Raw genomic sequence first — 24,707 nt, 5'->3', positions numbered from 1 at the left:
AATTGAGACAAGAACAAATTCAAAGGCTGCAGAGAGCCCAAGAAGGATGAAGATTGAAAGAAAAAAGCCATTACATTTGGCAAGTTAGAGATCACTAAAAATGTTGCAGAGGACAGTTTTAGTTGAATGATAAAGTCTGATGCCACATTGCCTGTGGTTTAGATGAAAGTAAAAAAGGAAGTTTATATACCTAATGTAGAAGACTTTTTTGAAAAGTTTTTTACTTTTATTATTATTACTAAGGAGGTAAGGGGGATACTGGATAGCAGCTAGTGGGGATGGTCAAATCAAGAGAATGTTATTGGAAGACTGAGGAAACATGGGCTTGTTTGTAGAGACTATTGGGTAGAATCTAATATACACAGATAGATTAAAGATAAGAATGAGAGTGAGGATGACATGAAGGTAGGTCAAATAAATCCTGGGCCTAGGAAAATCTAAGTTCAAATCCTTCCTCAGACAATTATTCCTAATATGACCCTGCACAAATCACTTAACATCTGTCTGCCTCAGTTTCATAATCTCTAAATGGAATTGATAACAACACTTTCCTCCAAGGGTATGAGGATAAATTAAGAATATATATAATTTTACAAATCTTCAAGTGCTATGTAAATGCTAGCTATTATCATTAGTAGAGGCTGTCTGCTTGAGAAGATGGGAGAGGATAAGATCAAGGGTGCTGAATACAGAGGGTTTCCTTTGGTGGTAAGGAATGTACCTTCTATTTATAACATAACTTCTATGAAACTAAATGCCCCTGAATCATCATTTCACCTAAAGTTGTGTTTTCCTGGAACTAATTAATATTAAATGAAGGCTATCTCTAATAGGCTTCTTTGAAACACAAGGTGGCAGTGAGATAGTGTCTTATTTTACTTAACTGTGTGTAATACTTGTTATAAACTCTTTTACTCAGGTATGGATAAAATTGCTATTGTTCATATATCTATTATTCTTGCCAATCCATAAGCATTTTCTGTGTGTCTACTTTGTGTAGAATTCTGAACTACATACTGCTGGGGAATGTGAAGGGAAAAATAATCACTATCTTTGTGAATCTCAAAGGCTAACACTATGAAGATTGCATTGAGCAGTATGTTTCATTTGATTCTCTGGTTTCTGATCAGTTAAAAATCATTTTGCCAACTCTTGCATTAGTAACTATGGCCCCATCCTAGGAATGTTGGGAGGGCAAGGCTTCTTTTCAAAAGAGAGTCAATGCTTCCAATTAATAGAAGCAGTAGGGGGAGGAGTGAATAACTGCTCCCAAAAGCAGAATTTTTCCACAACCCTCCAATACTAATACCATTTTATGGACAAAACAGATACTGAACTGTTACTTGCTCTTAGAAATACATCATCTGTTACAAAAAAAAAAAAAAAATGGGAATAATTCCAGTAAACTGGCATTCTAAATTCTTCCAAAGGGCATTGTTTATCCATTTTGTTCCCTAATAATAATGGGAATAACTCCAATGATTTGACATTCTAAATTACTCCAAAGGGCACTATTTTCCCACTGTACTTCATATCTTAGTATTGCTTGCAAAATGCAGCACTTAAACGTTGTTAGGTACAAGTATCATCCTTTTTTTTTTTTTTTATCCATCACTGATTTCAAGTTACAAACAAGGCTTGCAGCTTTTCTGGGATGACCAGAAGATTGCCAAATAAGCCTTTCTCCTCTAACTCCTTTAGGCAAATTTGATTTCTATCCCTAAATACAAGGGATTCTCATTTCTTCTCTTAATTTTGTATTATGTTAGGAGAAAATTCCTTGATTTTCTTGAGAATAAACTCTCCAACTCTTTCTCATCTTTCCTTCCTAGGCTGTTTCCTTCTTAGATTTACCTTGGTCTTTCTTTTCTTTTCTTTCTTTTTTTTTTTTTTGCATTATTTCCCACCATCTTTCAGAGCCTACACTCTTCCACATTACCTGGGCAACAGAAAGTAGTAGGTGGAATATTGGAGGAAATGGAATTGTAAACCAAAGAGGAAAGCCACTTTTCTGGATGTCCCTTCAATATCTCCACACCAAATGTTTCATCTTGGAAAGCTGTGTAACTGGAGAGATAATATAAAACTTATATGAATTCCTGCCTCAGCAGCAGGCTACCACTAGTTTCACCAAGATCTCAGCACCTTCCCTGTCACCACCTTTTCAGGTGAGGTCCTGGAGAAAAACATGGTTCTGCTGAGCTCAGCATTTGGGCATCAGATTTTCAAAGTAAGACACTCCTACCTCAGTCTACATGTCTCATGATCTCTACCTCTGTTCTTGACTCTCAATTTTTCTTTCCCAGGCATCTGTACTTAGCCTATGGACAAAGTAGCTTCCCTGAGGGAGTTCCAGCTCTTGCCCACAATCTTGCATGGTATCTCTGCCTACCAAGACGTAGTCTCTAAGATGCTATGGAATACAAAGGACTCATGACAGAAAATGTCATCCACATCCAGAGAAAGAACCATGGAATTTTAATGCAGAGTGAAGCAGGCTATTTTCTTTTTTGTTTGTTTGTTTATTTGTTTTGGTTTTTTCTTTCTTATAATTCCTCCCACTCATTCTAATTCTTCTATGCAACATGACTAATGTGAAAATGTATTTAATAAGGATGCATATGTAGAACCTATATCAGACTGCATGACGTCTTGGGGAGGGGGAGAAAATTTTAAAACTTATGGAAGTAAATGTTGAAAACTAAAAATAAGTAAATCAGCTTAAAAAAAGATGCTGGGGAATAAAGAATCACTGGGTCAGTTCATTGTGGTCCCCCCAGGCCTCAGCAATGGACCCACTGTACTAGCTGTGCTTCAGGATAAGAGTCTCTTCTCTGTTTCTATTCATGCCAGTATACTGAATACCCCAGTCTCAGCTCTCCCTGCTCTTGTGAATACCACTCTCCTGGTTCTGCTCTTGGTGGTGGGAAGCGTTCTGGTCCCAGTGGTAAACACCTTCTCTTGCAGCCTGACTTCTATTTCCTACAGGGACATGTCAGGTAACTTCTTGTTTGAAGTACTGTCTGATGATGAAGATGACTTTCATCCTAGCATGTGGTCCACACCTTCCAGGAACAGGACTAGATCATTCCCAGGGTCTCTGAGGCATAGTGGAGCAGTTAGCCCTCAGCTTTGATGCTGTCCAGCATCCTGAGCACCTTTCCCATCTCCAACCCTGGCCAGGGCCATTCCTCAAATCTCTTTCCTTTGTTCACCAATGTCCAGTCAGGTACTCCCATTACTAATGATCTCTTGAGTGAGGCCCTTTAGCATGACCCTGATCAGTCAAACCTCCAGAGTCAGTGGCAGCCCTAACTACAACAGCTTTGAGAAATGGGCATCCATGATGAATTATACCTCTTCACCCTCCAAACAACTGGGGGAGGGGTTGGAGCTTACAGGTTGCCCCCAGAGCTCATCTTTACTGGTGTGGCTCCTTCACCCCTTTGAGAGACTCTAGTGCATGGGTCAACTGGAATGCTGTAAAGATACGATGAATGTAAAGGTCCTAGGACCAGCATAGTTCCCCAGTGCATTTTACGTGGAAACTGGAAACAAAACATAACAAAACTATGTGATTGGTTAGTGCTTAATAATGTTTATTAGTTGGTCAGTCTCACAAAGATTTATGAAACACCCTGTACGAGGTGTTCCATCTTCTGAATAAAACAGATTCTAACAGGAAGCTCATCAGGCTGCTGAAGATGCAATTCCCCTAAGTGGTGTGTCCCACCTTGTCTTCCTTTAGAGGGCTACTTAGTACTACAAAGAACTGTTAAGAGTATTGCTGTCCTCTTTACAACCACTGCCCTGCCGGCAGGGATGGGGAGGAGAAGGGCTTAAGATCCAGGGTAATCATCTGAGGGGTGGGAGATGAGGAATTAAAGAAGTCACTCCCCACAGGAGGGCGGGGCTGTCTTAGAAAAGCCAAGCCAGGAGGCGGCTGAGCAGGCTGCTCCAGCTGTTTGTCTCTGAGCAGAGCAGCCTTTAACTGCAGGCTGGATGGCTGCATCTCACAGTCCCCAGTCCCAAGCGCCTGCCAAGCAACGGGAGCAGAAGGAAAGACAGAGAGGGAACAGGGGGAAGGACACACAGAAGGAGGAAGAATCTAATCCTGTATCTTCCCAAGCTAGACTCATTCAGGTGGAAGTGGTGAGTGTCACCCCAGGGTGTTGGAGCAAGTAAGTGCTTTATCTCTTATTCTTTCCATTCTGAATGGGAAGAATTTTCAGGACTGAATGTGGGTAGAATTTAACAAAATGAATTTTAGGAGGCATAAATATTAGCAGTTTTTGTTGGAAGGACTTAGGTTTATCTGGACACAAATGTAACCTCCTACTAATTCAATATTAGGTTACATTCATAGAAATAGAGTATCATCCGTATCAGTCTGAACTCATCTGCAATATGGTCTTCAGTCCTGGCATTGATGGCCACTGATAAATCGAAACCAGGGAATGAAATAAGCCTTCTCCGATTGTGGTGGGATTTGACTCTGCTATTGGTGCCCATAGAAATATTGGAATACAGTGACATGAACTTGAATTCTAGGGAAAGCCTAACCCTTATGAGATGGGAATGTAAATCATAGTAATGAGACTATAGGTGAGCAGAAGGACCCAGGCATAGAAAAAAGTGAACTGCTGATTGAACATAAGTGTTTGGAGAAAGCACTGGGTTCACTCTAATTTGTCATATTGTTCACAGTCTATCAGAGTGAAATCTCTAGAAAGAACTTTAAGGTTATCAAAAATCTCACTCATAACAACTTCATCTGGACTGAATTTGGAACTATTTTTTGGACAATTTTTAAAGAGAAATTTTCTGAAGTGAGCTAGGAAACTCTTTCAGTCTAGATCCTTGGTGGGAGTTTCAACACAACAAAAGGACCATAGCACTATAACTAGAAAAGAGAATCAATCCAACAACAGCAGGTGTGGGGGGCTCATTCACAGTTTCAGAAGAAGCCAGCCATTAGGTTCCAAACAGATAAACCCTCATTTAGGCAGAGGTGTGAGTGACAGATAGAATAATGGCCCAGGAAGAGTTCTAAGCTACTGGTCCAGAAATGGAAATGGGTCAAAAATTAAGAAAAACGTTTCTAAACTGTTCCAAGAAAATGTTTTTTGAAGAAAATCTCTATGCCTTTTTAAACTTAATTTTTTTTAGGATCATAAACTTAGAACTATATGAAACAATCAACTTCACTTCCTTCATTTTACAGATGTGGGAAACTGAGGTTCAGGGAGGATAAGTGACTTGCCCAAGGTCATATAAGCAACAAGCATCAGAAGCAGAATCTATTGACTAGGGAGTCAGAACCCCTTTCACTGCACTGCACTCCCTCTTTTTTCCTGTCAGTGAATCAACAAACATTTATTAAGTGTTTATTTGTTGTGTCTAGCACTACAATGTGCTAGTTGGTGAAATGATATCTACTCTCATTGGTTTTGATTTACTTTCCCTGGTTTTTCATGATTTTCATAATTAAAAAATGTAATCTTTGACATGAGGTCTTGGTTGAATTAAGATTAAGAGGGGGTGTGTGTGTGTATGTGTGTGCGTGTGTGTGTGTGTGTGTGTGTGTGTGTGTGTGTGTGTGTGTGTGTGTGTGTTAATCATATCTGGAGCAGGAGTTTTCTGGGAGACTTCTGACAGGAGAATCAAATTAGAAATACAGCTTAGTGATCAGAACGTAGAAGCTCATTGATAAAAGCTTTTATTGTTGCTTTATATGAGTCTAGAAAAATTAGGTGGCTGGTAGATAATGTGCTAGGCCTCTAGCCAGGAAGACTTATCTTCCTGAGTTCAAATCTGGCCTAAGTCACTTGTTAGCTGTGTAAATCTGGTCACTTAACCTTGTTTGCCTCAGTTCCTTCATCTATAAAATGAGCTAGAGAAGGAAATAGCAAACCACTCTTTGGCAAGCAAACCCTAAATAGGGTCATGAGGAGTCAGACACAAGTGAAAAACACAAGAAAAGGATAACCATGGTGGGAGAACTTAAAAGGAGAATTTTTTAAAAGGGAGAACTTAAAATTTTTGTAAAAATTCGTTGATGTCACTGTGAATATTTAGTGGAGAGAAATGGAGGTAATTCCAGTCAGCCATCTTAAACTATTTGAGGGGCTAGACTAACAGAGATATTAGATTGACTATGTCTATTTCTGGAGGACAGAACTAGGTTAGTGGAAAGCATTTGGAAGTAAATATTAACCTAGGAGAGGGAGAATGGTACTCTTTTTCAGGTGTTTTTCAGTCATGTTTGACTCTTCATGACCCCATTTAGGATTTTCTTGGTAAAAATAGTGGAGTGGTTTGCCCTTTGCTTCTCCAGCTCATTTTATACATGAGGAAAGGGAAGCAAAGAAGGACTAAGTGACTTGCCCAAGGTAACGCTGCTAGTGTCTGAGGTCAGATTTGAACTCAGGAAGATGAATCTTTCTAACTTCAGGCCCACCATACTATCCATCTAGCAACCTAGTTACCCCATGGTGTAGTGGTTACAAAAATTGGCCTGAGTCAGGAAGACCTGGATTCAAGTCCTGATTGACCATCCTGGTTATGTGACTCTGAATAAGTTATTTGCCCTCTTAATGCTCCAGATAATTCTTTAAGCCTTCAGGTTTTAAGTGAAACCAGAAGTACAGGCCACAGTCACCCAGAAAAAAAAATGACCCAACAACAGCAACAATAAAAACTATCTACTAGAAAGATCTGCCTCAAAAGGGAATGTATTGTCTTGTGAGATGTGACCCCCTATTATTGGAGGTGTTCAGACAGATATTAGATGACCATCTATTCAGATTTCTGCAGTTTGAATTCCTGCATTAGGTGAGTGTTGGAGTAAATAGCTTCTAAGAGCCTTTCCAACCCAAGATTTTATACATCTGTTAGGTTAGCTGTCAATCTCTTTCTGTTAATGGTAGGAACAAAAGATCTAACCTAAAAAGGGCCTTAGACATCACCTGCTTCAATGCCACCATTTTACAGATAATGAACCAGACTTTGGTTACCTTTCCTAGGTCATACATTCAGCCAGTGTGAGAGACTAGGAGTTGAGCCCTAATACCTCCAAGTTCAATACTCTCCCTATTTTGCTTTATTACAGTGTAAAGAGCTAGGCAGATCTGATTTGCATTCAAAATTTTTTCTATATTTCCATATTCTGATCTATGAAAAAATTGTTGGGCATTGGTTTAAGTAGCCCTTTCAGTGTCAGCTCTGCTCTCCTGTTCAAGAATCACTGGATCACTATGGTGGTAGTATCTGTGAGAAAAGATGGTATAGTCTAAGCTACAAAGCACATAAACATGAATAATTAAAAAACACTATTTAAGATTGACAATTACTCAGTCAACAAGCATTCATTAAATATCCAATATTTACCAGGCACCATGCTGACACAAATTAAAAAACTAAGCAGGACCTACCCTCAAGGAGTTTACATTCTAAATGGATAACCAAGTACATATGGAGGTACATGCAAAATAAATGTTGATGATTTTGGAACTGGGAGGGATCAGGAATGCTCCCATCTAGAAGGCAGTGTTTGAGTTAGGTTTTAAAGGAAATTATGGATTTTAAGAGGTGGACATATGGGAGAGTCGAGAGATGAGGAGGAAGGAGTATATTCCAGTAAAAATGATAGTATATACAAAGGTATGGAGACATAAGACAGAGAGTTTTGTGGAGAAATACTAAGGAAAACAGGTTTGTCTGATCTGTAATGAATGAGAAGTTTAGTAATATATAACAACCCTGGAAAAGTAGCCTGGAGACAGAATGTGAAGGGCTTTGAACACTAAAAAAGTAGTTTGTACTTGATTCCAGAAGCAATAGGTAGCCACTGGAGTGGGGAAAGAGGAAATTAAATGATGAAATCTGAGCTGAAGGAATGCTACTATAGCAACTTAGCAGAGAATGGATTGGGGAGAAGATAGTCCAGAGGTAAGGAAGCATATTGGGAAGTCACTGAAGGTGCAAGTCATAAGGGTCTGAACCTTGTGAGTTAGGAGAAGGGAACCCATGCAAGAGATTTTATGGAGCAGAACTGGTAACTGATTGAATATATGGGGTGAGGGAGAGTGAGAAGTCAAGGATGACTCTATGGTTGAACATCTGGGTGACTGAAAGGATGACAGTGTCCTGTATGGAGAAAGGAACATTTGGAATAAGGATAGCTTGGAAGAAAATGTGAATTATCTTGTACATATTGAATTTAAAATGATTATTAGATTTCCAGTTTGAAAAGTCCAATCAGTGATGTTGGACTGGAGTTCAGAAGAGAGACTTGCAATGAAAATGTATGTCTGGGTGTCATCTTTTTGGAAATGATAATTAAACCCATGTTGCCAGTGAGACTGATAAGAGAGGCCTATATGTAGAGATGAGAACTCATGAGAGAACTTTGGGGTACACCCACAATTAAGAGGCATGATATGGATGATGAGCCAGCAAAGAATACTGGAAAGGATTGTTAAGATGGAGCAGGAGAACCAAGGGAAAGCAGTATCATAAAAACTCAGAGAGCAGAGAATGTAGAGAAGAGGAAGGCCAAGAAAGTAGAAGATTGAGAAATTAGGACAGAGCAGATTTAGTTGAGTGATGAAGTCCAAAGCCAGAGTGCAAAGGTTCAAAGAGAAAGAAAAAGGAAGATTTGAAAGGAGAAACGTAGAGGCAAGAAGGAAAGTCAGGTTTTTTTAGCTGTTTGGCTAAAGAAAATGAGGAAAGATATTAGAAAATAATTTGAAGTGATCAGAGCATCAAGTGAAATTGTTTTTTGTTTTGTTTTAAGAATCAGAAGAAACTGAATATATTTATAGGCAGAAGGAAATGAGTAGTCAAGAGATCTATGGTTAACAAGAGAAAAGGGATATTTAGAAAGATTTGTCAGATGAGATGGGAGAGAAGAGGATGCAGGATGCAATTACACAGTTTAGCTTTTGCAAGATGGGTCATTAAAGACTGGAGTAAAAGAGAAGAGAAAATGAGATGACATTAAGAGCTTTCAAAATGAAGAGTTCAAAAGAGAGAGTTTACTGCGAATATTATTTTCCCAGTAAAGTAAAAGGCAAGGTCTTTTTTACTGAGAATTTGGGGGAAGGTTGGAGTGGGACACTTGAGAGGAGGTTTAGAACAGCTGGAGCTCTATGTGGAGCGTTATAGAAACTGATAAGAGAGGAGTGTGTTCGTCCTTCGTTGCCATCAGAGACATGATGACATGACTTGCACTTGACTTAGTCTTGAGTGAGGGAGGGCTGTGCAGGTCACCAGCCTCACGTCCCCTCCAGAGCCATCTGAATCCAGTGACCAGATATTCCTCAGGACGACTGGAGATTGTGAAGGCACTACTGAAATTTAGAAAGGCCGTCTGGTACAGTATAACTAGCCCTTGTTTGATGTCAGAGAATCTAGGTTCAAATTCCACTTTTGATAATGCCTAGGAATAACTGTAAGTAAGGCACTTAACCCCATGAGGGAAAAAATGGAATAATTTGGGGAAACATATGGCTATTCACAGAATAAACTTAAGAACCCAAGAATGTGTGTGTTTGTGTGTTTGTATGTGTATGTGTGCATATATACATATACATACACACATAGTATCTAATATATGTAATATAGAATCTGAAATTGAATATCTATATCTATCTATACACCTGTCTTTCTATCTAGAACGTGAAGATAGCTTAGACTGCAGGTTCCCCATCCCTGGTTTAGAGGCTGGCTAGTCTCCTTTTACAGTTGAGGAAACATCTCCCAAGAGATTGTGATTTTCCCCTGTGTCACAGGGAGTTAACAAACAAGACAACATTTTTTCTCAAGTGCCTTTACTCTATCACTCTTTATTTTGCACTTGTTGCTATTAAGCCAATAGGTTTGAGCTTCTTAAAAATCAAAAATGCTTTACTTTTTTTGTGTTTTAAGGCTCAAGATAGTTTTAATTGTGGCAGAAACTAGAAAAGAATTATTTCATTTTGGAGAGATCTAGTATAACTTTGTTTAGAAGTGATCGAGGCAATTTAAAGTATTAAAGAAAAGTAAGAAAATTTGCAGTTTGATGAATAAAAAATACATGAAAAAATATCACTCATACTCATTTTTATGATATTAATATTTGAAATCTAAAAAATAACCATAGTACACTATTTACTTCTTTTTCATGGAGGAAGGCAAGACTGGTTTTATTAAACTTACTTGAAAAGAGTAATGAAACTGAACATGGGACTTTAAAAGGAAAAAAGAGACATACTGGCATCTACCATGGAATTTTGGCAGACCCCAAATATTTACTGAACTCCTACTATGTGCAAGACATAGAAGGATATATAAGAAAAAAAGTTACTTAGTAGACACTATTTTAAGATATGATTTTACTCTCATCAACAATATCTCCCTGGAATGAACTTCAAAGATTTAAATGGCCTTTTTAATTTGACTATTAAGGAAAAGTGTCCTTAAACTTAGTCTAAAAGTTAAGACAGTTTTTCATATATTTTTCTAGATTTAGAAAAGTTCATTTCCCCTCTTCTTTCTCTTTCATCAATTTCATAAATCATTATTAATATTATATTATCCAGTTCTTATACACATGTGTGTATGTGTATGTGTGTACATATGTGTGTAAACATATATATATATAAAACTAGACATCCAATAAGGAACTCTGAATGGATAAGTCAATAATATTATACTTATAAGAAAACAATCCTTGTAAGACCACCAATACCTGGAAGTTTTCTTGTTACAAATGATCCCTGAATTATATCTGTGGGCCTCATCATGTTTTTTACAATCAGTTTGTCTCTCAGGTCCTGCTCACAAGACATTCCCTCAACTTTAGCCTTTCCAAGACATCAACATTTTTTGTGACTTTAATAATGATCTTTCAATTTTCAATGTAATCTGCCTCATCTATGAAATGAATGAAGTGGATGAGATGGTCTCTTAACTTCTCATTTAGCTCTAGGATATTTATGATTCTGTCTCAGTAGACTTGTGATGTCATCAGTGTGTGTGTGTGTGAATACCACCCACATTATATCTTCAAGAATGAAGAGTGACCTGTCTGCCCCCATCATCTATTACAAGTCCGAGTGTCTTATAAATCCTCCATGGACTTTCCAATGAATGTAGGCTTTCTTCCACATCTCTCTTGATATTGAATAGATTCCAACCCAACACACTGGCTGTCCACTGGTCGTTGCTCATTTCCCATAACGCATGATTCTCTTGCAAATATTTATTTCAGATGATTGAAGTTAAAGTTCATAGTACAATTTAGTGAGTACTCTTGATATCTATTGACTATACATCATGTGTGTTTGAGAGGCAATGTAATAGTTACAGGGTCAGTCTTCAGGCCCTGGTTCAAGTCGTTTCTCTAACATATACTGCTTATGGGACCCTGGGTAAGGCATTCTCACTATTCCAGGTAGTTCCTTAAGTCTGTAAAGTACAGATAAGGTGTCCACCTTCTTTGCTAGAGGAAATTTCCTAAGTTCCTAAGGGAAGTTCCTAAGACCAATTAGACCAAAGGTTCAATCCCTATCCATATATACACATTCATATCAAAAAAGACACATAGTATATGTGTGTGTATATATGTGTATTATATATGCATATTTATGTATATATGTTTGCATATATGTATGTGTCTATGTATACACACATACATACATGATACTGACTGTATCCCTCATTTTGATGTCTGAATTATAGCTCTCTCTGTTACCATCACATCTCCTACTGGACTATAAGCTAGAGGAGAACATCAACTGGTGTAATAAGCTTTGTATTTCTCCAGCACCTATCATTGTTGTTGTGTTTGTCCTTCATTGCTGAAGAAACCATGCTATCAGAGAAATGATGACATGACTTATGACATGACAACCACAATGATGACATCGCAAGTCTACTGAGATAGAATCATAAATATCCTAGAGCTAAATGAAAAGTTAAGACTTTGCTTTGAGTGAGGGAGGGCCGTGCAAGGTCACCAGCCTAACTTCTCTTCCAGAGTCATCTGAATCCAGTGACCAGATATTCATCAGGATGATTGGAGATGACCCAACTTGGCCCCTTTCAACCAAAGTTCATTTAAGTACTCACTTAGGCTGTGGTAATGCTCTTTCATTGAATAGGCCTGTTTAAGAAACAGCCAGGGGATGGCCCCTTTAATGAGGCAAAGAAAAGTAACTACATCAGGCTGGGAGGGAAATAGCAACAGTTACTATTGATAATCACTCTTAAACCAGGAGTGTCCAAATATCCTCTAATGTATGAGCTTCAGAGTGTATTAGGTTTTGGTTTGGTTTGGGAAGGAAAGGGAAAGGATCTAGTCAGTAAAACCCAAGTTAACTGGGCATCTTCTGGTCATCCAAATTTACCTTCCTTTGGAGAGGAGAAGGAAGGGGAAGGGGAGACAGACAGGGGAGGAGGAGCTGAATTACCCAGCTAGCTGGGTCCCCATTCAGGCAGCTGCATCTACTCACGGCCCACCAAGCAAGGCATGGTTTTTCTGAATATTCAGGTGTATATGGAAAGGGATGCTTCCCTGGTTCCAGGGTCTCTGATTTTGTCTATGTAGATACCATCTCCACCTCCACAGATCAGAACCTCCTCTATACCTTTGGGTATAGATCTTATGTGCCCCCAAAATGTTCTTCTCTAGATCTAACCTGCTAAGGAACTTTTCTCAGGTCAGTTGGGTTAGCTCTTAAGAAATATTGCATCATACTACTCACACCCGAAGTCCTTCTAACTTGATAGAACCTACCAGTGAGTGTAGTTTTTGAGTACCCACGGTTACCTTAGTACCATGAAAAGGATTCAGATAATGATGTATGCAGGGTGGCCCAAAATCTTACTGTTATTTTTAGCTTTAATAGCCTAAAAACTTTAAGCTATTACCTTAAAATAAACAGCTTTTGAAAATAATTACATAGAATATGATAATAATATTGAATTGTGTTCATCCTTTGTTTCCAAAGAAGACCATGCCATCAGAGAAATGATGACATAACTTGCACTTGACTTTGTTTTGAGGGAGGGAGGGCTGTGCAGATCACCAGCCTCACTTCTCCTCCAGAATCTGAATCCAGTGACCAGATACTCATCAGGATGACTAGAGATGACCCAGGATGCCCCTTTAATGAGCCCGAGAAAAAGAAAGACAACAGGCTGGGTGGGAAATAGCAACAGTTACTACTGATAATCGCTCTAAAGCTAGGAGGGTCAAGAGGAGCCCTTAGGCAGGGGCCATTGGGGTTCCAGCTTCAGAGTGCAGTAGGTTATGAACATCCATATTTATGTAGCTTAGAAGGTTTAATAGCTTTAAACTGCACTGAGACTTTTGGGACACACTGTATAATAATAATAATAATAATAATGATAATAATAATGGTGATAGCTCACATTTATATGATGATCTAAGGTTTGAAAAATCATTCAGTATTTCCTTAGCCCTGTGAGGTAGACGGCATAAGTATTTTATTATCCATGTTTTAAAGATCAAGAAACTGAGGTTTAGAGATGTTAACAGATTTACCCACGGACACACGCCAGGTAAGATTCTGGGCTGAGAATCAAAACCGGGGTTGCTCATGACTACATATCTGGAACTTTTCCCACTAAACCTCTCAATTTGAAGCCACTGTAAGTGGTGCAGTGGATAATGCCAGACTTGGAGTCTACAAGACCTGAATTCAAATTCTATCTCAGTCATTTACTGGTTATGTGACTCTAGGCAAGTCATTAAACTTTTTTGCCTCAGTTTCCTCATCTACAAAATGGGGATAATAATAACTAAAAATAATAATAATGATGATGATGATAACTCAGAGTCGCTGTGAGGATCAGTTGAGATAATATCTGTAAAGTGCTTAGCACAGGACTTGGCACATAATAGGTGGCTATAAATGCTTATTCCCTTTCCTTTCCCCTTCCTCGTATAGTTTTCCACTCAATGAATGCTTAATAATGTAGTTCCATACTTATATAATATGTGCATGTCTATATATACATATATATATGTACATATTTATTCAGATTAGGTTGATGTGATGGTTACATTGCTAATTTGGAAAAAAAAAAAAAAACTTTGTTGAAAGGGGTGGTTCCCTGGGAGTGGAGGAGGTGTGTATAGGGAAGTGTCCTTAATATAAAAACAAATTATATCTATAATTCATTTTTAAGTAGCAAATAAATTATTTAAGCTTTTCATAAAACTGTAGCTTTATAGCTGGAAGACATTTTTGGAGCTCGGTGCCACCCCTTTATTTTGTGTCTGAATTGCCCAAAGTTATATAGAGTATAAGTGGCTGAGCTAGGTGTTTGTCAACACCTCCAACTCCACATTTGGGGATTTTCACACCAAATGAACTTTCTGACAGGATCTACTGTTTGGAGACATTTGGATTACAGCTACCCCATCATCTTCTTTTTTTTGTCTCTTGCAAGTCCTCCGCAGACTGACTGTGTTGTTTTTCTTTCAGTTATTTTTCAGTTGTGTCCCCATCTGAGATTTTCTTAACAGGGATACTAGAGTGGTTTTCCATTTCCCTCTCCAGCTCATTTTATAGATGAGGAAAGTGAAGCAAACAGGGTTAAGTGACTTGCTCAAGTCTGAGTGTCTGAGGCCATGTTTGAATTCAGGAAGACAAGTCTTCCTGACTCCAGGTCAGATTCTTCAACCAGTATGCCACCAAGCAACCCCAATAAACCAGTTTGGGATAAGCTGGTTAATTTTCTATCCATTTTCACCACCTTTTGGCTCTCGTCAGAGTTCCTATCCTCTCTGACACACTGTGATACTGAAAACTATCCACTTTTTCTTTCTCCCAGATCCATGAAGAAATGCTATCTTTAACAATAGGAAGTCTGGGATACAACCAGAAAGTTCTTTAACTTTAACCTACAACAACCCTTCCTCTAATTAAAACTCTTCTATCTCTTGCCTTTTTTTTTTTAACCCACTACATAGACTCCATGTCGTCCATAGATGCTGAATGGGGCCTTTGGGAAAAATTCATCTACATTTCTGAGATAAAGAAGGCTCAGAACATCTTGTGAAATCTCCAGCCCACCCTCCCCTTAGCTCTCACAGGATGTGGTAGAGACTCTGGGAGCCAAAGTAGGGGCTGGAGGAGAGGATATTAGAGCAGGAAGAGAACAGATCTGGGTCTCAAAGGAAGGGTTCAACTCAGAAGTAGCTCTGGGGATTTACCACAGTCTCCTCGCCATCAGATACAAGTTCTGCCACTTCAGATGGACCCTAGAGCACCCCAGAGACTCCGTGAGATGGGGATAGGGGAGTGGGTTGAGGAAATGCTGGAAGGGATGGAAGGAGATGATGGACTTTCCAAGTTCAAGGGGTCTCAAAGAGAACCCTTGTGGTCCCTGGCTGTGTGACAGCTGTTTTGTGAGAAGCACAAGGAGCATTCTTTTCTCTCTTTCTTCATTTCCCAGCCAGTCTGTTTCTGGAATATGGCTTCTTGACCTGCTTTGAATGCCATTCTAGTGGGGTTATTTGTTTTGCAGCTGTAGTTTACATATACGGATGTGGGTTGTCCTAGAACCCGCTGGCATTCCACTTGTAAGCAATCAAGAGTGTGCTTAGTACTGATTGTATTCTGCATTTTTTTTATTTAATTTTTAACATTTATTTTCACAAAATTTTGGGTTACAAATTTTCTCCCCTTTTCTCCCCTCCCCCCCCCAAACCCAAGCATTCTAATTGCCCCTGTGACCAATCTGCTCTCTCTTCTATCATCCCTCTCTGCCCTTGTCTCCTTCTTCTCTTCTGTCCTGTAGGGCCAGATAGCTTTCTATACCCCTTTACCTGTATTTCTTATTTCCTAGTGGCAAGAACATTACTCGACAGTTGATCCTAACACTTTGAGTTCCAACTTCTTTACCTCCCTCCCTCTCCACCCCTTCCCTTTGGAAGGCAAGCAATTCAATATAGGCCAAATCTGTGTACTTTTGCAAATGACTTCCATAATAGTTGTGTTGTATAGGATTAACTATATTTCCCTCCATCCTATCCTGTCCCCCATTACTTCTATTCTCTTTTGATCCTATCCCTCCCCATGAGTGTCGACCTCGAATTGCACTCTCCTCCCCATGCCCTCCCTTCTATCATCCCCCCCACCCTGCTTATCCCCTTATCCCCCACTTTCCTGTATTGTAAGATAGGTTTTCATACCCAAATGAGTGTGCATTTTATTCTTTCCTTTAGTGGAATGTGATGAGAGTAGACCTCATGTTTTTCTCTCACCTCCCCTCTTTATCCCTCCACTAATAAGTCTTTTGCTTGCCTCTTTTATGAGAGATAATTTGCCCCATTCAATTTCTCCCTTTCTCCTCCCAATATTTCTCTCTCACTGCTTGATTTCATTTTTTTTTTTAAGATATGATCTCATCCTCTTCAATTCACTCTGTGCACTCTGTCTCTATGTATGTGTGCGTGTGTGCATGTGTGTCTGTGTACTCCCACTCAGTACCCAGATACTGAAATGTTTCAAGAGTTACAAATATTGTCTTTCCATGTAGGAATGTAAACAGTTCAACTTTAGTAAGTCCCTTATGACTTCTCTTTGCTGTTCACCTTTTCATGGTTCTCTTCATTCTTGTGTTTGAAAGTCAAATTTTCTTTTCAGCTCTGGTCTTTTCATCAAGAAAATTTGAAAATCCTCTATTTCATTCAAAGACCATTTTTTCTCCTGAAGTATTATACTCAGTTTTGCTGGGTAGGTGATTCTTGGTTTTAGTCCTAGTTCCTTTGACTTCTGGAATATCCTATTCCATGCCCTTCGATCCCTTAATGTAGAGGCTGCTAGATCTTGTGTTATCCTGATTGTATTTCCACAATACTTGAATTGTTTCTTTCTAGCTGTTTGCAATATTTTCTCTTTCACCTGGGAATTCTGGAATTTGGCCACAATGTTCCTAGGAGTTTCTCTTTTTGGATCTCTTTCATGCGGTGTTCTGCGGATTCCCTGAATATTTATTTTGCCCTCTGGTTCTAGAATCTCAGGGCAGTTTTCCTTGATAATTTCATGAAAGATGATGTCTAGGCTCTTCTTTTGATCATGGTTTTCAGGTAGTCCCAGAATTTTTACATTGTCTCTCCTGAATCTATTTTCCAGGTCAGTTGTTTTTCCAATAAGATATTTCACATTATCTTCCATTTTTCCATTCTTCTCTCTTTGTTCTCTTATTTCTTGCTTTCTCATAAAGTCCTTAGCCTCCATCTGTGCCATTCTAGTTTTGAAAGAAGTATTTTCTTCAGTGAGCTTTTGAATCTCCTTTTCCATTTGGTTAATTCTGCTTTTGAAAGCATTCTTCTCCTCATTGGCTTTTTGAACCTCTTTTGCCAATTGAGTTAGGCTAGTTTTCAAGGTGTTAATTTGTTCAAGATTTTTTTGGTTCTCCTTTAGCAGGGAGCTGATCTGCTTTTCATGCTTCTCTTTCATCCCTCTCATTTCTCTTCCCAGTTTTTCCTCCACCTCTCTAACTTGATTTTCAAAATTCTTTTTGAGCTCTTCCATGGCCTGAGCCCATTGGGTGGGCTGGGACACAGAAGCCTTGATTTCTGTGTCTTTGCCTGATGGTAAGCATTGTTCTTCCTCATCAGAAAGGAAGGGAGGAAATGTCTGTTCTCCAAGAAAGTAGCCTTCAATAGTTTTATTTCTTTTCCCTTTTCTGGGCATTCTCCCCAGCCAGTGGCTTGACCTCTGAATATTCTCCTCACACCCACCTCGCCTCCTGGTCCTCCCAGCCAGTATTTGGGGACTTAGATTCAAATGCTGCTCCCCGCCTCAGGGCTTTTGGCAGGGGCAGGGCTGCTATTCAGTGTGAGAATTAAGTTCAGGTGGTCAGGTCGGGGCAGGGCCCCCTGTCAGGCTCAGTTCCCTCAGAAGGTTTATGTACAGACCTTCCACAATGGATCCAGGCTTCCGCCCACTTGGGGAGCCCCTGTCTGCAGCCACCTCTCAGCTTCTATCTCCCGGGGGGGCCCAAGCCATGGGGGCACCCCACTCCCCTCTCGACCTGCCAAAGAGACTCCCCCACCGACCCCCGTCACCTGTGGGTGGAGGGGCCCACGCCGCCGCTGGAGATCCCGTCCCTGAAGCCTGCTCGGATCTGTACCTCTCGGAGCCGCAGGTCTGGGCTGGGCTCCGTGTCCTCAGGGCGACGGACCTTCTGCGAGAGGTTCGCAGGTCCCTCTGTGGGTGGAGGGACCCGCGCGGCCGCCAGAGACCCCGTCCCCGTAGCCCGCTCGGATCTTTTCCTCACGGTGTCGCGGCCGCTGCAGGGCTGCCCTCTGCTCCCAGTCCCGGCGCCCAGTCCACAGCGCGAAGGACCCCCCGCGAGAGGTTTGCAGGTCTCTCTGGAACAGAAATCTCCCTCGCTCCAATATTCCGTGGCCTCTGGGTGCAGAATTCACCGTGAGTTGGTCCCCTCTAGCCGTTCTGTGGGTTGTGGGTTCGGAGCTATGTGTATGTGAGTCTTTCTACTCCACCATCTTGGCTCCGCCCCTCCTGTATCCTGCATTTTAATGTCTGAATAGTAATCATCTCTGTTACTGTCACATTTCCTACAAGATTTTAGGACACATAAGGGCAGGAACTGATGCCATATAAGCACTCAGTACAGCTCTCCACTCAGGGAACTGAGAGGATTAGAGCAGCAAGTGGTACTGGAAATTGAGTGAACCACTCAGACTTCATCTTGTAACTCAATTCTAGAGCTAGCTTCTCTTTCTATTAAATTATGGATCTAGTTCAATTTCTGTCTTGTGAAAAAAATATTGAATTAGAACTTTATTTTATTGTTTGAACCCATCCCTACATGACTGGGAAGCTGAACCTCCTTCATCTATTGATTAGATACCCTTAACTAAGGACCTATGTCAGGAGTGGGGAACCTGCATCCTTGAGACCACATGTGACCATCTAGGTCTTCAAGTGTGACCCTTTGACTGAATTCAAACTTCTATGAAGTCAAAGGGCCACACTTAAGGACCTACAGGGCAACACATAGCCTTGAGGTCACAGGTTCCCCAGCCCTGACCTAGGTTATGCTGACCAGAGACTCAGTCAGATCTGAAGACTAATGCAAGGAGTTTTCTCACAGTCATACATCTCAAGCATAGCCATATGTCTTATCTGAAGATGGGTTCCAAACTGATCAATCACTTACTATTTCCCTGTTCTTTTGTTTATTGACACTTGTGGGAGTGGGAAATGTCTTATTCTAATTCTAGGGACCTGTTTTCCCTCCCAGCTTGGAGAGTCTTTTCTCTTTCCTCCAATTAGAAATCAGATTACTTAGTTTGGTATCCTGGTTAATTGTTTCCTTTAATGAATTGGTCTTATTTGATTGATTGTTTTAATGTATAAAAATCTGTTTCCAGGTCCTATGCCAAAACTGAGAAAATCTATTGATCCCCCTCTGTTGGGCAAATGGCACACATTAGTTAGCAAATTAATATACTTGAAGTGCAAATATTTCTTTCCTCAGTCATTTCATCTTTCACCTGCCACACCACTTAAAGGATGCTTAATAATTTGCCATATGTCTGCTTTGATTATCCTGTGCTCCTTGGATTGTGGTGCCTTCAATCTGAAATAACCTTCTGTCCTGCCTCTATGTATTATCTAGATAGTTGTCTCTCCTCCATTAGATTGTAAGCTCATTCAGGGCAGAAAATGTGTTTTTACTATTTTTTATATCCTTGGAGCTTAGCACATTGCCTAAATAGTAAATATTTAATAAGTTTAATAAATGCTAATAATTTCTGTTCACATTTGGTCCACATTATGATAATCTCTGTGTATACTTTATGAAAAGATTGGCTTTGACCTGTGACCTAACTTTCAGTAAGAATAACTAGCATTTATGCCAGGTCTCCTGTGTGTCAGACACTGTGCTAAGCATTTTGCAAATATCATTTTTCATTTGATCCTCACAGCAACCCTTGGAAGTAAGTGCTGTTATCATCCCCATTTTACAGTTGAGGAAGTTGAAACAAATGGAAGCTCAATGACTTGGTCAAGATCACACAGTGTCTGACATCAGATTTAAACTAAGGTCTTCTAGACAAAATTTTAAGTTCTTTGTTTAAAATACTTCTTTCTCTTTTTCTTTTTTTTCTTCTTTCCTTTCTTTCTTCCTTCCTTTCTTTCTTTCTTTCTTTCTTTCTTTCTTTCTTTCTTTCTTTCTTTCTTTCTTTCTTTCTTTCTTTCTTCCTTCCTTCCTTCCTTCCTTCCTTCCTTCCTTCCTTCCTTCCTTCCTTCCTTCCTTCCTTCCTTTCTTTCTTTCTTTCTTTCTTTCTTTCTTTCTTTCTTTCTTCCTCCCTTCCTTTTTCTCTTCTCTGTCTCTGTTTCTCTGTCTGTCTCTCTTTCTGTCTCTGTCTGTCTGTCTGTCTGTCTCTCTGTCTCTGTCTCTCTCTCTGTCTCTCTGTCTCTGTCTCTGTCTCTGTCTCTGTCTCTGTCTCTCTCTCTCTCTCTCTCTCTCTCTCTCTCTCTCTCTCTGTCTCTCTGTCTCTCTCTCTCTGTCTCTCTTCAAAAAAAGGATTTATTAGCATGTGAGCTCCCTTTGGTTACAAAACCCCCTCATGCTTCCATAGGTATACCCAAGGAAACTTTAATCAACTGAAAGTCACCTTTCTAGGGATTAGATCCTATGAAATTAGCTGGACAGGTTCTCACAAAAATAGACCATATTTAATATTTAATCCATATTTATAGCCTTTCTAGCTTAGTAAGATATGTCACAACAATAGTTTTCTGTGCCATAGGCCTTGAGCACCTGTGATCATCTCCATGCTAAATAGGAATTGAAGTCAAACTATAATGGACGATTCTCTCCTTCTATCCACTGGAAAACATTTTTAGATGATTAATACTTGAGTGTATTAGGACTTAGGGGCTTATTTCTTGATTCTGGAGAGTGAATCTTTTTTGTCTGTCCCAAGCTTGTTAAATTGGTCAGATAATAGAAACATGAAAAACAATCCACATGCAAAGTCTTGGTGAGATTCACTGAAGATCTTTTTTTTTTTTTTTTTTTACCTATCATGGTTCCAAAGGTCAGACATGCAAGATTCTTCAATTCTTCCAAGTGCTTCTGCACTCAATCTGTTCTAGATCTATAAAATAAGGTCTCATCCTACCTAAGTGTGATAAACAAGTGATCTCCAAGCTTTTTGACTGCATATTTCTATCAAAAGTAGCTAGGTGACATAGTAGATAAAGTTCTATGCCTGGATTCAAGAAGAGTGAACTTCCTGAATTCAAATCTGGCCTCAGACACTTACTTGCTGTGTGACTGCTCTGAGTAAGTCACTTAATCTTATTTATCTCAGTTTCCTCATCTGTAAAATGATATGGAGAAGGAAATGGCAAACCAGTATCTTTGCAGAGAAAATCCCAAATGAAGTCACAAAGAGTTGGACATGACTGAAAAAAATGGCTAAATGACAATTTCTATTAGAAAAAAAGTTATCGATGTTTACCTATAAATCACTTACATATATTACTGTAATGACATATTTTGTTCATTACACAGTGAATGGCAAGAAATAGAACTCAAAAAGGATGAGCTAAGGATGAGTATAAATAGGATTTAAAATATTTACTCTTTCTAATAGATTTTTTTTACAGTGCGAACAATGTTATTGACTATGCCTCATTATTTTTGCAACACTTGCATCAACACTTTGTAACTCAATAATTCAAAGGGTTGGTCCTAAATTCATTGCTCTAAACCCGATGTCTGATGGGAATGTACTTTTGCCCAGCCAAATTTGCCCATGAGGGGGATAGAATCACTCTGTCAGAACATTGGTGACATGTCCATCCTACTGTGATTGAGATGTTTTTGTTGTTGCTGGTGGCTGGAAGAAAATTAATGAAATAAATACGTAAATGAATATCTGGAGAAATATATTATTTATTAAAATTATTTGTCAAAGGAAGGAGGAGATATGTAAATATACACACTCCTCTATTCTTGATACATGTAAGTTGTCATGAGAAGGGTTCGGTCAGATGCTCTGCTGACTGCGTTCCGTCAGCTTCCTTGTGGGGATGGATCCTTCTTTGTCGTTGCTATTAACATGTTTCTGAACTCAGACACATACTCTTATTCACATGCCTTTTTGTTACTGTTACTTTTAATTTCCTTTGGTCTGCCTTATTGACTCATGACTAAAACATGGGGATTTACTCATTCCTAGTATTTTCTGAACCCTACTGCCTGCTGAAGGAGTTGTGACTTTGGACAATTCATTCCAAAGAGCATTTACATTCAATTGAATGGATTTCTTGCAATCATCCCTTCACTCCTAGCCCCTAGGTCTGAGGCCAATACTAAGTCGTGCTCCTTCTCATGCTTCTTCCAAGGTCCCTGCCCCCAGACAAAAACAATAGAGCCTTTGATAAGAAGGTTGCAGCTTCCTTTGAAGTTTTGCCCATTGGTATAGTTTGAATTTGAGGGACACAGGTCTCAGGAACCACAGCTACCAGAAGAGAAAACTATACAAACTAAAATGCTGTAAAAACATCCTAAAGTTGGAGGCATGGCTAGATTCATACTTATATTCATATACAATCACATACTTTTTTAAGATGAAACTATTCTTTTCACATTCAAAAAGGGTGGATGGCATTTGCAGTTATAAAAACCCTAAATAGCAAACACAGCTTTACATATTGAATGTCTCAAAAGTTCAGTTTTATGTTCAAATATAGCTTAAAACTGTGCTGAAAGTTTTAGCACACCTTCTACATCAAGGAGTATATTGTGGGAGTTAGAAACTAACATTGTGTTAAGTTGTAGCGATCACAAACTCAATAGAAAAAACATTCTCCTGATATGAGGACCGTTATTATTATCAGTAGTAGTAGCAGCTGCAGCAGTTGGAGTAGGAGTTGAAATAGAACCAGCAGCAGCTTCAGCAGCAGCAGCAGTAGTAGTAAAAGTGTTTTGTAGTAATGGTGGTAGTATGAATGCCCCATGTGGAAATTCTCCCCACTAATGCTGAGCTGATTAGCAATTCTTCAGGACACAGTCTTAGTGGGATGCCCAAGGACATAGTCTTAATAAGTTGCCTTTCTCATGATCTCCTAACTCATAATGTGTTTAGGCCTCGAGAAGAGGTAGGGCTTGAAGCCAAATTCTTCCCAATTTCAAGGACATTTGTGCTACCTCCCAACCATCATTGCCATGTTTGAATAGAGTTAATGGTCACTTAAAAAGAGCAAGGAATAACTGATGGATAAATTTCATACTCCATTGCTTTCTATATAATGTCAAGTGGGGCAGCTAGGTGGTGCAGTGGATAGAGCACCAGTGAAGGAGTCAGGAGGACCTGAGTTCAAATCTCATCTCAGACACTTAACACTAGCTGTGTGACCTTGGGCAAGTCACTTAACCCCAGTGGCCTCATCCTGGATCATCTCCAGTCATCCTGATGAATATCTGGTCACCGGATTCAGATGGCTCTGGAGGAGAAGTGAGGTGACCTGCATAGTCCTCCTTCACTCAAAACAAAGTCAAGTGCAAGTCATGTCATCATTTCTCCGATAGCATGGTCTTCTTCGGCAATGAAGGATGAACACACACACAATGTCAAGCAAACTAGGAGAGAAGATCTCTCTATGGAGGACTGTCTATGACAAATTCACAGGAGCACATCCATAGGAGTGTTGGGGAATGGCAGTGATATGCACCACTAGCAGCACTTTATTTGATTGTAGAATCATTGTTTCAGAGCTGGAAAGGCTTTTGGAAGTCATTATATTAAGCTCATTCATTTTACAAAAGGAGGAACTGAGGCACAGAGATGACAAAAGACTTATCCACATTCCATCCTAGCAAATGTCTAAAGTGGGTTTCAAGTCCAAATCTTCCAAGCTCCAGTGCTGGTAGTTTTTCCACTAGATCATACTGCTCCAGCCTCAACAAAGTAGCAAGCTTTTCAATATTGGATCATCTTGTTTTATGTATTGATTATTTGTCACCAGAAATTTTTTGGAGGACAGAATATTCTTGCTTTCACAAGCTTTTTGGTGACCCTATCCCTACACTTATTAATTGAGAGGGCAGTGGGCGATAGTAAGTATAATGGGAATTGGGAGGATATATTTGACCTGCAAAGCTGAAAAAATGCAATCCCTGTCTCTGACCTCCAAACTGCATAAAAAATCTCTGAACAGAAATTTAATAGATCTGGTCTCAAGTTTGTCTGTTTAATAAGGACTCTGTTGAGGGTAGTTTTGCATCAGTAACTTCAGTAATAGGAGTTTGTTGCTATTTCTTTATATTGTTTTATCTGCTTGTATTACTGTGCTGTGTATGTGACCAAAGAATGCAGCGTGCACTTGGATAATTTTTGCTCAGTGAGTACCAAGGAGTCCCCTGAATCTCCAGAATTCTATGAGTGTATCAAATTTAATTTTCATGACTGACAACTGTTTAAATGCCTTAAAATTATAGCTCACATTTCATGAGGCATTTCTTTCTTTGATGCACATAGATGCAGTGCTGATTCAGGACAATTTAGAGCTTTTGGATATCTTGAAAAATAAGTAACTTCATCAGATCCTGCAATGTTTTCAAATGATCATACACATATAGTTCATCACGTTTTCTGATGTACTAAGTAAGCTAAGATGACTATATAATAAAACTTT

General features: G+C 39.5%; 1 protein-coding gene and 1 pseudogene across 1 annotated transcript in view; both read left to right on the top strand.

The window, feature by feature from the left end:
• Positions 1-2,323: 2,323 nt before the first annotated feature.
• On the top strand, positions 2,324-3,450 carry LOC140507807 (ubiquitin-like protein 7; annotated as a pseudogene).
• Positions 3,451-3,933: 483 nt separating this feature from the next.
• Positions 3,934-24,707, top strand: part of LOC140505811 (sodium channel protein type 9 subunit alpha-like) — a 127,640-nt gene continuing 106,866 nt past the window's right edge. Inside the window, 1 exon segment of the mRNA XM_072612197.1 lies at positions 3,934-4,181. The gene's annotated coding sequence lies outside the window, so the exon portion shown is untranslated.

This window comes from Notamacropus eugenii, chromosome 5, assembly GCF_028372415.1.
Source record: "Notamacropus eugenii isolate mMacEug1 chromosome 5, mMacEug1.pri_v2, whole genome shotgun sequence".
Lineage (NCBI taxonomy): Eukaryota > Metazoa > Chordata > Mammalia > Diprotodontia > Macropodidae > Notamacropus > Notamacropus eugenii.
This window is presented reverse-complemented; position numbering and strand designations above follow the sequence as displayed.